This window comes from Sus scrofa, chromosome 7 (assembly GCF_000003025.6).
Source record: "Sus scrofa isolate TJ Tabasco breed Duroc chromosome 7, Sscrofa11.1, whole genome shotgun sequence".
In the NCBI taxonomy this organism is placed as follows: Eukaryota; Metazoa; Chordata; class Mammalia; order Artiodactyla; family Suidae; genus Sus; species Sus scrofa.
The window spans coordinates 10,085,064-10,099,631 of NC_010449.5; the positions used below are offsets into that span (position 1 = coordinate 10,085,064).

Consider the following 14,568-nt stretch of genomic DNA (forward strand, 5'->3'; position numbering starts at 1 on the left):
TTTGTTAGTCTGCAAGGTTGAGAAACCACATCTCATTGTGGGTTGACTTGTCGTTCTTCTGTTGTATAGGAGGGTCAAGAATCTTCATATGCTTAAAAGCCATCAACATCTACTATTGTGTAAATTGTCTGTTCACATGCTTTGCCCTCTTTTCATTTGCACAACTGTATTTTTTTTTTTCCTGGAATACAGAAAATGGGACATTCTTAACACCTCTTGATGGAAGATGGAACTTAAAGGACATCACTATTTAGGTCGTTGGGTTATAGGTGGGTGATGGAGCAATGGCCGTGGGTGGAGTGGTCCAGGAAGAACCCCCAGAATGAGGGGTGAACCCACATGGAATAGAAGCACTTAGCATCTAGAAGGGCTTTCACATTTGAAAAGGTTTTAAACAACTACAGACAAACCAACAAAAAAGAAAGAAGGAACATGCGATGGGGACCATATGGGCCCAGAAGCCTAAAATATTAGCTAAGCTGGGACTTTATAGAAAATGACTGTCCATCCCTGGGATCCAGATGAAGAGAAAAAGAGGAGGCTGAGACGCAGCTGTGTGGGAGGCAGGAGGAGACTGAGACAGACCAGGAGCTCACAAGTGAAGAGTCACAAATGCTGTTAGATTAGAAGAATTACCAGTGTTGAGTTTGGCCAAGAATTCAGGTGGGATGAAGATTTATGGGGGCTTGGGAATTGGCAGTGAGGAAGCAGGTCACTGTGACCTTTGGTCGAGCAAGTCTGAGGGGTGCTGATATACAGGCTTCTGAGTCATAAGAAAGAGAAAAACAGAGAGAGGGCGGGAGGGAGGGCACAGAGAGACAGACAGACAGACAGAGGAAGGGAGAGAGCGAAATAAGCCTGAAAAACAAACCGTGAATGCTTAATAAAAGTTAATTGAAAAAAACCAAAAAACAAAAAACCTGGCATGACTTCTTTAAGACAAATCACTATTTTCATGAATGCAAATACCATTCACTTTTTAAAGCCTGTCTGACCCAACCTACAGATCTTCTCTTTGCCATCTCTCGCTCTATAAGGAAGTAAATCCAAAATGGACATAAAAGCACAGAGTGTGAGCCCTGGCCGGCCCTTGGATGCAAGCCAGTTCATCCCCCACATGTCACCGGTGAGGCAGCTGAAGCTCAAAAAGGAAAAATGATGTGACCAGGTCACGTGGAATTGTGCAGGAGCTAGAACTCTGGCTTTTTTTTTTTTTTTTTTTTTTTTTTTTTTTTTTTTTTTTTGGTCTTTTTGCTATTTCTTGGGCAGCTCCCGTAGCATATGGAAGTTCCCAGGCTAGGGGTCCAATCGGAGCTATAGCCACCGGCCTACGCCAGAGCCACAGCAACGTGGGATCCAAGCCGAGTCTGCAACCTACACCACAGCTCACGGCAACGCCAGATCCTTAACCCACTGAGCAAGGGCAGAGATCAAACCCGCAACCTCATGGTTCCTAGTCGGATTCGTTAACCACTGCACCACGACGGCAACTCCAGAACTCTGGCTTTTAATTCCAACTCTTTTTCTCCTCTGTGGCTGCCATCTTCTTTGACAGCAGTTAACATCTTGCTAACATTAGTAGATTCTCCATAGTATTTCCAAACATTATATATTCATTTCTTTTTTTATTTTAATGATTTTTATTTTTGTTCCTTTATAGCCGGTTTACAGTGTTCTGTCAATTTTCTATTGTACAGCAAGGTGACCCAGTCATACATACATATATACATTCTTTTTCTCCCATTATCATGCTCCATCACAAGTGACTAGATATAACTCCCAGTGCTATACAGCAGGATCTCATTGGTTATCCATTCCAAAGGCAACAATTTGCATCTACTAACCCCAAACTCTCAGTCCATCCCATACCCCCCCCCTCCTTCTTGGCAACCACAGGTCTCTTCTCCATGGCCATGATTTTCTTTTCTGTGGAAAGGTTCATTTGTGCCATATATTAGATTCCAGATATAAGTGATATCATATGGCATTTGTCTTTCTCTTTCTGACTTACTTTACTTAGTATGAGAGTCTGTAGTTCCATCCATGTTGCTGCAAATGGCATTATTTTGTTCTTTTTCATGGCTGAGTAGTATTACATTGTGTGTGTGTGTGTATATATATATACATACACACACACACACACACACATATACATATATATATATATACCACATCTTCTTAATCCAATCATCTGTCAATGGACATTTATGTTGTTTCCATGTCTTGGCTATTGTGAATAGTGCTGCAATGAACACACGGGTGCATGTGTCTTTTTTAAGGAAAGTTTTATCTGTATACATGCCCAAGAGTGGGATTGCTGGGTCACATGGTAGTTCTATGTATAGTTTCCTAAGGTACCTCCATACTGTTTTCCATAGTGGTTGTACCAACTTACATTCCCACCAACAGTGCAGGAGGGTTCCCTTTTCTCTACACCCTCTCCAGCATTTGTTATTTATACAGTACTAATGATGGCCATTCTGACTGGTATGAGGTGGTACCTCATAGTAGTTTTGATTTGCATTTCTATAATAATCAGTGATGTAGAACATATTTGCATGTGCTTGTTGGCCATCTATATATCTTCTTTGGAGAAATGTCTATTCAGGTCTCTTGCCCATTTTTCAATTGGGTTGTTGGCTTTCTTGCTGTTGAGTTGTATAAGTTGTTTGTATATTTTAGAGATTAAGCCCTTGTCAGTTGCATTGTTTGAAACTATTTTCTCCCATTCTGTAAGTTGTCTTTTTTTAATGGTTTCCTTTGCTGTGCAAAAGCTTGTCAATTTGATTAGGTCCCATGTGTTTATTTTTGCTTTTATTTCTGTCGCTTTGGGAGATTGACCTGAGAAAACATTTGTAAGGTTGAGGTCAGAGAATGGTTTGCCTATGTTCTCTTCTAGGAGTTTGATGGTATCCTGTCTTATGTTTAAGTCTTTAGGCCATTTTTAATTTATTTTTGTGCATGGTATGAGGGTGTGTTCCAGTTTCATTGATTTACATGGGGCTGTCCAGTTTTCCCAGCACCATGTGCTGAAAAGACTTTTTCCCATTTTATATTCTTGCCTCCTTTGTTGAAGATTAATTGACCACAGGTGTCTGGGTTTATTGCTGGGTTCTCTGTTCCATTGGTCTGTATGTCCATTTTTGTACCAGTATCACACTGTCTTGATTACTGAGGCTTTGTAACATTGCCTGAAGTCTGGGAGAGTTATGCCTCCTGCTTGGTTTTTGTTCCTCAGGATTGCTTTGGCAATGCTGGGTCTTCTGTGGTTCCATATAAATTTTTGGATTGTTTGTTCTAGTTCTTTGAAAAATGTCATGGGTAATTTGATAGGGATTGCATTGAATCTGTAGATTGCTTTGGGTAGTATGGCAGTTTTTACAATATTAATTTTTCTAACCCAGGAGCATGGAATATTTTTCCATTTCTTTGAATCCTCTTTAATTTCCTTGATTAATGTTTTATAGTTCTCAGCATATAAGTCTTTCACCTCCTTGGTCAGGTGTATTCCCAGGTATTTGATTTTTTGGGGTGCAATTTGAAAAGGTATTGTATTTTTGTATTCCTTTTCTAATATTTCATTGTTAGTATACAGAAATGCAACTGATTTCTGAACATTAATCTTATATCCTGCTGCTTTGCTGAATTTATTGATCAGTTTGAGTAGTTTCTGGGTTGAGAATATATTCAGCAGTTCAAGACACTGTACTTCATGGACATTCAGACTTCTATTTTGGACACCCTCTTTTATCTTTGCAAAATCAACATTATTGAGGTATAATTTTTTATTGCAGTGAGAACATGTAATACCAAATTTACCATTTTAGCCATTTTAAGTGCACAGTTGTATGGCATTAAATATATTCACACTGTTGTTTTAGAAATTCACATTAAGTATCATCCATCACCACCATGAAAAAGGCGAAATTTTTATATTCCACAAGTATCATCCATCACCACCATGAAAAAGGCGAAATTTTTATATTCCACAACTCTATACTCATTAAAAAATAACTCTTCATCTCCCTGGTTGATGCATAATTTACATACAACAAAATTCCCATTTTAGGAGTTCCCGTCATGGCTCAGTGGTTAATGAACCCGACTAGCATCCATGAGGGTGTGGATTCGATCCCTGGCCTTGTTCAGTGGGTTGGGGATCCGGTGTTGCCATGGGCTGAGGTGTAGATCGCAGACATGGCTCAGATCCCACGTTGCTATGGCTCTGACGTAGGCTGTTGGCTACAGCTCTGCTTCGTCCCCTAGCCTTGGAACCTCCATATGCTGCCGGTGTGGCCCTAAAAGACAAAAAGACAAAAAAACCCCAAATTCCCATTTTAAATGTATGTTTTGTTGGATTTTGACAAATGTACATTCTTGGGTGTACTTACTTCCGTAATCAAAATATTCCCTCATGGTTCTTTGCAGTCCGTTTCCAAATTCCAACTTTGACCTCTGTTGTAGATTTGCACTTTCTTCAAAGCACCTATTTTGGCTTTCCTGCAGATTGAAAAATCATACTTTATTATAATTTTACTTTGCCTTTTAAAAATTGTATATGAGGTAGAGAATGTTTTTGTCATTACAGGTTATCTTCTTCCTTTGTAGAATTTCATAAAAAGGGGATCATATAGCATATATACCTTCGGTATCTGTCTTCTTTCACCCAGTGTAATGTTTTTGAAATTCATCCATGCTGTGTATATCAATAGTTTGTTCCTTTTTTATTGCTGAGAAATATTCCATTATATGGATATACCATCATTTATTGATTCACTTGCTGACAGACATTTTGGTTAATTTCAGTTTTGTTTTGCTATTATGAATAAAGCTTTCTCAATTGCTCAGGTGTAAGTCTTTGTGCGAAGGTATGTTTTTATTTCTCTTGGGTTAAAAAAATAGAGTTGCTGGGTCATATGATTACTGTAACTATAGTAAGTGGCCAAACTGTTTTCCGATGTGCTTATTTGTATTGCCATCAGCTCACATCCTTGCCAACACTTGGTGGTGATGTTTTTTTAAATTGTGGCCATTCTAGTGGATTTAATTTGTGGTTTTAATTTGCATTTCTCTGATGAATAAAAATGTTAAGCATTTTTCATGTGCTTATTGGTCAATTGTATATCTTCTTTTATAAAATGTTTGTTTAAATATTTCTCTCATTAAAAATGTTTTTTTGTTTTTGTTTTTGTCTTTTTAGGGCCGCCCCCACAGCATCTGGAGGTTCTCAGGCTAGAGGTCAAATCAGATCTGCAGCTGCCGGCCTACGCCACAGCCACAGCCATGTCAGATCCAAACCACAACTGCGACCTACATCACAGCTCACAGCAGTGCCAGATCCTTAACCCATAAGTGAGGCCAGGGATCAAACCTGTGTCCTTATGGATGCTAGTCAGATTCATTTCCTCTAAGCCACGATGAGAACCCCCAAATTGGTTTTTGTTTTTTTTTTAATTCATGTTGTGGCTCAGCAGGTTAAAGACCAATGTTAAAGAAAGACAAAGAAGGACACTACTTAATGATTAAAGGATCCATCCAAGGAGAGGATGTTACTATCGTCAACATATATGCCCCAAATACAGGAGCACCCAGATACATACAACAAATATTAACAGACATAAAGGGAGATATTGATGAGAATACAATCATAGTAGGAGACCTTAATACCCCCCTCACATCAATGGACAGATCCTCTAGACAGAAAACCAATAAAGCAACAGAGATCCTAAAGGAAACAATAGAAAAGTTAGATTTAATTGATATCTTCAGGACACTACATCCAAAAAAATCAGAATACACATTCTTCTCAAATGCTCATGGAACATTCTCAAGAATCGACCACATATTGGGACACAAAGCGAATCTCAATAAATTTAGGAGCATAGAAATTATCTCAAGTATCTTCTCTGACCACAATGCTATGAAATTAGAAATCAACCATGGGAAAAGGAAAGAGAAAAAAACCTACTCCATGGAGACTAAACAACATGCTACTAAAAAACCAATGGGTCAATGAGGAAATCAAGAAGGAAATTAAAAACTACCTTGAAACAAATGATAATGAAGACACAACCTCTCAAAATCTATGGGATGCTGCGAAAGCAGTGCTCAGAGGGAAATTTATAGCAATACAGACCTTTCTCAAAAAAGAAGAAAGACCCCAAATTAACAACTTAACCCTCCACTTAAGTGAATTAGAAAAAGAAGAACAAAAAAGACCTAAAGTCAGCAGAAGGAAGGAAATTATAAAGATCAAAGAAGAAATCAATAAAATAGAGACTCAAAAAACAATAGAGAAAATTAATAAAACCAAGAGCTGGTTCTTTGAAAAGGTAAACAAAATTGACAAACCCCTGGCCAGACTCACTAAAAAGAGGAGAGAAAGAACCCAAATAACCAAAATTATAAATGAAAAAGGAGAAATCACAACGGATACAGCAGAAATACAAAAAACCATAAGAGAATACTATGAACAACTATACGGCAACAAGTTTGACAATCTGGAAGAAATGGACAATTTTCTAAAATCTTACAGCCTGCCAAAACTGAACGAAAAGAAACAGACCAACTAAACAAACAGATCACTAGAAATGAAATTGAAGATGTCATAAAAACACTCCCTACAAATAAAAGTCCAGGACCAGATGGCTTCACAGGTGAATTCTATCAAACATATAAAGAGGAATTGGTGCCCATCCTCCTTAAACTCTTTCAAAAGGATGAAGAAGAAGGAATACTCCCAAAGACATTCTATGATGCCACCATCACCCTCATTCCAAAACCAGACAGAGATACCACCAAAAAAGAAAACTATCGCCCAATATCATTGATGAATATAGATGCAAAAATTCTCAACAAAATCTTAGCCAACCGAATCCAACAACATACCAAAAAAATTACACACCATGACCAGGTTGGGTTCATCCCAGGTTCACAAGGATGGTTCAACATACACAAATCAATCAACATCATACACCACATTAACAAAAGAAAAGTCAAAAATCATATGATCATCTCAACAGACGCAGAAAAAGCATTTGACAAAGTCCAACATCCATTCATGATCAAGACCCTCGCCAAAGTGGGTATAGAGGGAACATTCCTGAATATAATCAAAGCCATTTATGATAAACCCACAGCAAATATAATCCTCAATGGGGAAAAACTGAAAGCCTTCTCACTCAAATCTGGAACAAGACAGGGATGCCCACTCTCACCACTGCTCTTCAACACAGTTTTGGAAGTCCTAGCCACAGCAATTAGACAAACAAAAGAAATAAAAGGCATCCATATAGGAAGAGAAGAGATAAAACTGTCACTGTATGCAGATGACATGACACTATACATAGAAAACCCTAAGGACTCAACCCAAAAACTACTTGAACTGATTAACAAATTCAGCAAAGTAGCAGGATATAAGATTAACATTCAGAAGTCAGTTGCATTTCTGTATACTAACAATGAAATATTAGAAAAGGAATACAAAAATATGATACCTTTTAAAATTGCACCTCACAAAATCAAATACCTCGGAATATACCTGACCAAAGAGGTAAAGGATCTATATGCCGAGAACTATAAAACTTTAATCAAAGAAATCAAAGAAGATGTAAAGAAATGGAAAGATATTCCATGTTCCTGGATTGGAAAAATCAATATTGTAAAAATGGCCATACTACCCAAAGCAATCTACAGATTCAATGCAATCCCTATCAAATTACCCATGACATTTTTCAAAAAACTAGAACAAGCAATCCAAACATTTATATGGAACAACAAAAGACCCAGAATCACCAAAGCAATCCTGAGAAACAAAAACCAAGCAGGAGGCATAACTCTCCCAGACTTCAAGAAATACTACAAAAAAAAAAAAAAAAAAAAAAAAAAAAGGGGGTTCCTGTCGTGGCGCAGTGGTTAATGAATCCGACTAGGAACCATGAGGTTGCGGGTTCGGTCCCTGGCCTTGCTCAGTGGGTTAACGATCCGGCGTTGCCGTGAGCTGTGGTGTAGGTTGCAGACGAGGCTCGGATCCCGCGTTGCTGTGGCTCTGGCATAGGCTGGTGGCTACAGGTCCGATTGGACCCCTAGCCTGGGAACCTCCATATGCCGCGGGAGCGGCCCAAGAAATAGCAACAACAACAACAACAACAACAACAATAGACAAAAAAAAAAAAAAAAAGAAATACTACAAAGCCACAGTCATCAAAACCAGTACCAGTGTGGTACTGGTATCCAAACAGACAGACAGACCAATGGAACAGCATAGAGAACCCGGAAATAAAACGTGACACCTATGGTCAATTAATCTTTGACAAGGGAGGCAAGAACATAAAATGGGAAAAAGAAAGTCTATTCAGCAAGCATTGCTGGGAAACCTGGACAGCTGCATGCAAAGCAATGAAACTAGAACACACCCTCACACCATGCACAAAAATAAACTCCAAATGGCTGAAAGACTTAAATATATGACAGGACACCATCAAACTCCTAGAAGAAAACATAGGCAAAACACTCTCTGACATCAACATCATGAATATTTTCTCAGGTCAGTCTCCCAAAGCAATCGAAATAAGAGCAAAAATAAACCCATGGGACCTCATCAAACTGAAAAGCTTTTGCACAGCAAAGGAAACCAAAAAGAAAACAAAAAGACAACTTACAGAATGGGAGAAAATAGTTTCAAATGATGCAACCGACAAGGGCTTAATCTCTAGAATATATAAACAACTTATACAACCCAACAGCAAAAAAGCCAATCAATCAATGGAAAAATGGGCAAAAGACCTGAATAGACATTTCTCCAAAGAAGATATACAGATGGCCAGCAAACACATGAAAAAATGCTCAACATCGCTGATTATAAGAGAAATGCAAATCAAAACTACCATGAGATACCACCTCACACCAGTCACAATGGCCATCATTAATAAATCCACAAATAACAAGTGCCGGAGGGGCTGTGGAGAAAAGGGAACCCTCCTGCACTGTTGGTGGGAATGTCAACTGGTACAGCCACTATGGAGAACAGTTTGGAGATACCTTAGAAATCTATACATAGAACTTCCATATGACCCCACAATCCCACTCTTAGGCATCTATCCGGACAAAACTCTACTTAAAAGAGACACATGCACCCGCATGTTCATTGCAGCACTATTCACAATAGCCAGGACATGGAAACAACCCAAATGTCCGTCAACAGATGATTGGATTCGGAAGAGGTGGTATATATACACAATGGAATACTACTCAGCCATAAAAAAGAATGACATAATGCCATTTGTAGCGACATGGATGGAACTAGACAATCTCATACTGAGTGAAATGAGCCAGAAAGACAAAGACAAATACCATATGATATCACTTATAACTGGAATCTAATATCCAGCACAAATGAACATCTCCTCAGAAAAGAAAATCATGGACTTGGAGAACAGACTTGTGGCTGCCTGATGGGAGGGGGAGGGAGTGGGAGGGATCGGGAGCTTGGGCTTATCAGACACAACTTAGAATAGATTTACAAGGAGATCCTGCTGAGTAGCATTGAGAACTTTGTCTAGATACTCATGTTGCAACAGAACAAAGGGTGGGGGAAAAATGTAATTGTAATGTATACATGTAAGGATAACTTGATCCCTTGCTGTACAGTGGGAAAATAAAAAATAAAAAAAATTTAAAAAATTAAATATAAATAAAAAAAATAAAGACCAATGTTGTCTCTGGGAAGATGCGGGTTCGATTCTTGGCAGGGCAAGTCCCCAGGCAGGAGTTCCCATCATGGCTCAGCGGAAATGCATCTGACTAGGATCCATGAGGACGCAGGTTTGATCCCTGGCCTCACTCAGTGGGTTAAGGGTCTTGAGTTGCCATGAGCTGTGGTATAGGTCGCAGACGTGGCTCAGATCTGGTGTTGCTGTGGCTGTGGTGTAGGCCAGCTGCTGTAGTGCCGACTGGACCCCCAGCGTGGGAATTTCCATATGCTATTGGCATGGCCCTAAAACACAAACAGTAAATAAAATAAAAAAAATAAACAGGAATGCCTTTGAAAAATATCTGCCCTACAGTTCACACTTCCCTGCCCCAATTCCACCATTAACACTACCTCTCAAGGTACAAACACAATCAGTCATGAATATATTGATGGGAATTTTTTTATTAGGCAGCAACATTTTACTACATAAGGCAAGGAATGAATACATTTTCAACAAGAAACACTTTATTCCTGCAAAACTATTTTAGCTAAATCTCATGGACACCAAAGCAACATTTAAGTACAAGAACTGAGAAGGAAGAGTTATGTAACACTGAAGCTCAGTGAAAGATAGTAGTGCCTATTGTTTGGTTCCTGAATCGATGGTCTAGGAATTTTAGGCTTAATGAGGGAACAGGCTTGAAAGTAAAACACTGAAATAATAAGGATATTGTATTGAGCGGTAACCATGTGCCCGATGCTGCCCCATGTGTCACCTGCTGTCTTGTCGAATCATACTTGGTCTCTGGCAACAACCCTGCAGGAGGCAGTCCCACCTCTCCATGTACATACAGGGAGACGGAGGCTGGGAGAGGCTCTGTACACGTCCTAAAGTCACTCAGCTAGTGAGGTGCAGCCTGTCACCAAAGACCACCTTAAATTGTTACTCATTCATTTAACAAATATTTATGCCATCTCTCTGTGCCTGGCACCCTGCTACGTGCTGGACATACAACAATGGATAAAGAGATCTGTGTCCTGTCCTCAGGCTAGGCTCCCGCAGAAAAATGTCCAGGGCTGACTTAGTGCCACTGTATCGAGGGCCTTTGGGAAGGAGGCTTCTGACATCCACCTGGCTAAAGACACAGCCACAGGGGCAAGAGAGGGACTCTTCCTTTTTTTTTTTTTAAGGGTCAGCCCCATGGCATATGGAAGTTCCCAGGCTAGGGGTGGAATTAGAGCTGCAGCTGCTGGCCTATACCACAGCCACAGCAACGCCAGATCCAAGCCTGTCTGCGACCTACACCACAGCTCACAGCAACAAGGGATCTTTAACCCACTGAGTGAGGCCAGGGATCAAACCTACATCCTCATGGATAGTAGTCGGGTTCATTACTGCTGAGCCACAGTGGGAACTCCAAGAGTGGGACTTCTTAATTCCTCAGTGACTGCAAGGCGCGCTTCCCCTGTTTTCATACCTGTGGATGGCATTGCCCTTGAGGAGTAAACAAAGGATGGCTTGGTGGCTGAGCCTTATCCCTAAAGTAATAACAAGTGGTGGCGTGTGGTCTGGCTGGGCAAAGGTGGCCGTGGCTCCCTGGCCTTCTGGGCAGCAGCCTCAGGACCACACACCAAAGCCAGGGGAAGTGTTTGGCTAACAGGGCCTGAGGGGCCTCAGTTACATCCATCTTTGGGGGATCGGAAAACATGGTAGGAGTCCAGCAGGCCTAGGCAAGCTGGTGCGCTGGCGCTGTTTCAGGAGCGGGCCCTCAAATGCAGGCACTCGGCTTGTGTCTCATTCTCACGAAGCTGAGGGACCGTTGACAGCAGTGACAGGCAGCCTGACATCCTCACCCCTCTCATTCTGCCCCCTTTGCAGCTGAATATGTGAAAGAGCAAATGAGGTGGAACCTCGCGTCTTCCCACAGGTTCATCCTTTGCTGGGGCTTTAGCTGGAACCTCTTCAACGCTCCCCCCAGGAGGGTTGCCATGAGGCAAAGGAAGTTTTAGGGGCGACGTCAACGCAGATCAGAGCGCTTCGCAGTGACTGTTTGAAATATTCACCCACAGGAAAGCCTTAGGTGATCACTGTTTAGCCAGGAGAGTGAGGAGTTTCCTTGAAACCTTCTCCCCAGCGTGACCAGCAAGCAGGTGCGTGTCTTCTCAGGAGCTGGACATGGCGCTGCTGAGATGCTCTAACCAGGAAACTAGGGCCTGACTCAAAGGGGCAGTTTGAGCCAGAGCCAGAGATGGCAGCGTGTGACCAGACTGCCGGGGCCTTGCTTTAACCCAAGAGGAGCCAGGAAATCAGGGCCTGGACAAGGTGAGAACCAAACCGAGAAACGGAGGAGGAGCCCAGAGAGCACATCCGTGCCGCAGAAAAAGCGCCAACAGGGGGTGAGGGGAGGCCAGGAGGATTTTCCTTCCCCAGAAAAAGGCCTGGAGGCCTGGGGCAGGGGTGTGATGCGCCAGGTCCGCGCCCCCCTCCCCCACCATCTGACATTGAGCCACTCATTCATTCAACAACTAGCTATCCAGCACTTACTCCTCGCCAGGCCCTGGAGATGCCACGTGAACGAGACAGACTCCCTGCTCGTGGGAAGGAAGAAGGAGACCAAAACACAGACATGGGGAAATGCCAGCAGAGGCCATGGAGAACAGCAAAGCAGTGTTCGAGGGATGGAGGTGGTGTGGCCTGGGAGGGTTTGCTGTTTTGCGGGGAGAGTTCAGGAATGCTGGCTCTGAGGATTCTTAGCAGAGACTCAGAGAAAGGAGGGAGCAGGCCCTGTAGACCTTTGTAGGGACAGGGCTTCAGGCAAAAACATTAAGGACCTTAATTCCAAGAGACCTAGAAGGGCCCAGAATCTTACGCTGGGATCCAGCATCTACATAGCCGGCCTAGCTCGCAAAGAATTGGTCGTGGCCTCAGTGATGCCTGATTAGAACGAGATGCTTACATTCTCAAAACTTTTGGAGCTCCTGTCGTGGCTCAGCAGTAATGAACCCGACTCGTGTACATGAGGACGCAGGCCTTGTCAGTGGGTTAAGGAGGCGGCGTTGCCATGAGCTGTGGTGTATGTAGGTCACAGGCACGGCTTGGATCCTGTGTTGCTGTGGCTGTGGTATAGGCTGGCAGCTGCAGCTCTGATTCAATCCCTAGTCTGGGAATTTCCATATGCCACGGGTGTGGTCTTAAAAAAAAAAAAAAAGGAAAAGGCTTTCCTGACTGAGTGAAGCCTCAGATGAGACCTGAAGGGTAAGAGTCAAGCAGGGGTGCAGGGAAGGGCCAAGCAGAGGGAAGAGTGTGTCACAGGCCCTCAGGTAGCCTGCTCATCTTGAACACGGTGATACCCCATGGCCTTGAGTTGGCAAGGGCAGGGTGGGCACGATCTCAGGGCATCTCAGAGCTGTTGGCCCATTGCCCTGCAGGCATTCCGGGGTGCCTTCTGTCCCTGTCCTCAGGCTGCTCTCCAAAGTCTTAGTTATATTAAATGCTGGTCCTTGAGGGTTTTTTTGTTGTTTTTTGTTTTTGTCTTTTGTCCTTTTAGGGCCACACCCGAGGCATATGGAGGTACCCAGGCTTGGGGCCCAATCGGAGCGGTTGCTGCTCTCCTACACCAGAGCCACAGCAATGCCAGACTCGAGCTGCATCTGTGACCTACACCACAGCTCCACAGCAACACTGGATCCTTAACCTGTTGAGCCAGGCCAGGGATCGAACCTGCAATCTCATGGTTCCCAGTCAGATTTGTTTCCGCTGCACCACGACAAGAACTCTGGTCCTTGCATTTTTAAAGTCCTCCCACAAAGCTTTGACACCATTCCTGATGGCTCCTGATGTGCGTCTATCTCCCCTGGGACCCAGGGCGACGGGTCTTCTGGCCCCGAATCCCTGTTCTCCTGCTTCATCGCCAGGCTTGGCCGGGTTCATTCAGCGACATCTGGAAAATAGCTTTCCTGCCCCATGTTTTAGCTGCTTCAAACGACGTGCCATTCTATCCTCTCACAGCTGGACTGTGATGGCCTCGGTTGAAAGAAAACAGTTTAAGATCCCTTGAAGAAAATACTACATACTCATATTTAGTTTCATTCTAGATGTCAGAGGGGAACCCAAAGTGTAATGAGAGGTGTACTCAAGCTTTTCTGAAAACTGGTGTGTGGAAGGTCTCATAACACAGTTAAATTTGGAAAGGATTTTTCACATTAAAAATAACCCCTTGTTTCCTTTAAATAATTTCCCCTGTGTAGTTAAAATAAGACCACATTTTCCAAAAAAACTCAATCCATATCCAACTTCTCAGCATCCGCAAGAAGACAGTCGTACAAAGAGAGGCACGTTTATGTGACTTTCTTTCCTCCCTCCACTCATCACAGCAGGATTTGCTTGGCCGCCTCCTCCTCCTCTAATCCTGTTCTCTCCCCAGGGCAGCGCAGCTCTGCGGGGTCAGCCTATCTTCAGAACGTCCTCCCGAGTGGTCTGAGGCTTTTGTTGGGACCGCACCACAGCTCATCCTCTTCTTCTGCCCAGTCTTGCTTTCTTCCACAGGCTGATCCCTAATAAACACCCTGCTGGATCATATGGTGGTTCTACATTTCATTTCCTGAGGAACCTCCATATTGTTTTGCATAGTGGTTGTACCAACTTACATCCCCACCAACAGTGTAGGAGGGTTCCCTTTTCTCCACACCCTCTCCAGCATTTGTAACTGGTACACTTACTAATGATGGCCATTCTGATGGTGTGAGGTGGTGCCTCATTGTAGTTTTGATTTGCATTTCTCTAATAATTAGAGGTGGTGAGCATTTTTTCATGTGCCAGTGGGTCATCCATATGTCTTCTTTGGAGAAACGCCTAGTTATAGGTCTTCTGCCCATTT

General features: G+C 42.5%; 1 non-coding gene across 1 annotated transcript; it reads left to right on the top strand.

The window, feature by feature from the left end:
• MIR9837 (microRNA 9837) lies at positions 234 to 311 on the top strand. Its single transcript, NR_128524.1, has one exon. It is a non-coding gene; the product is annotated as a microRNA 9837 (primary transcript).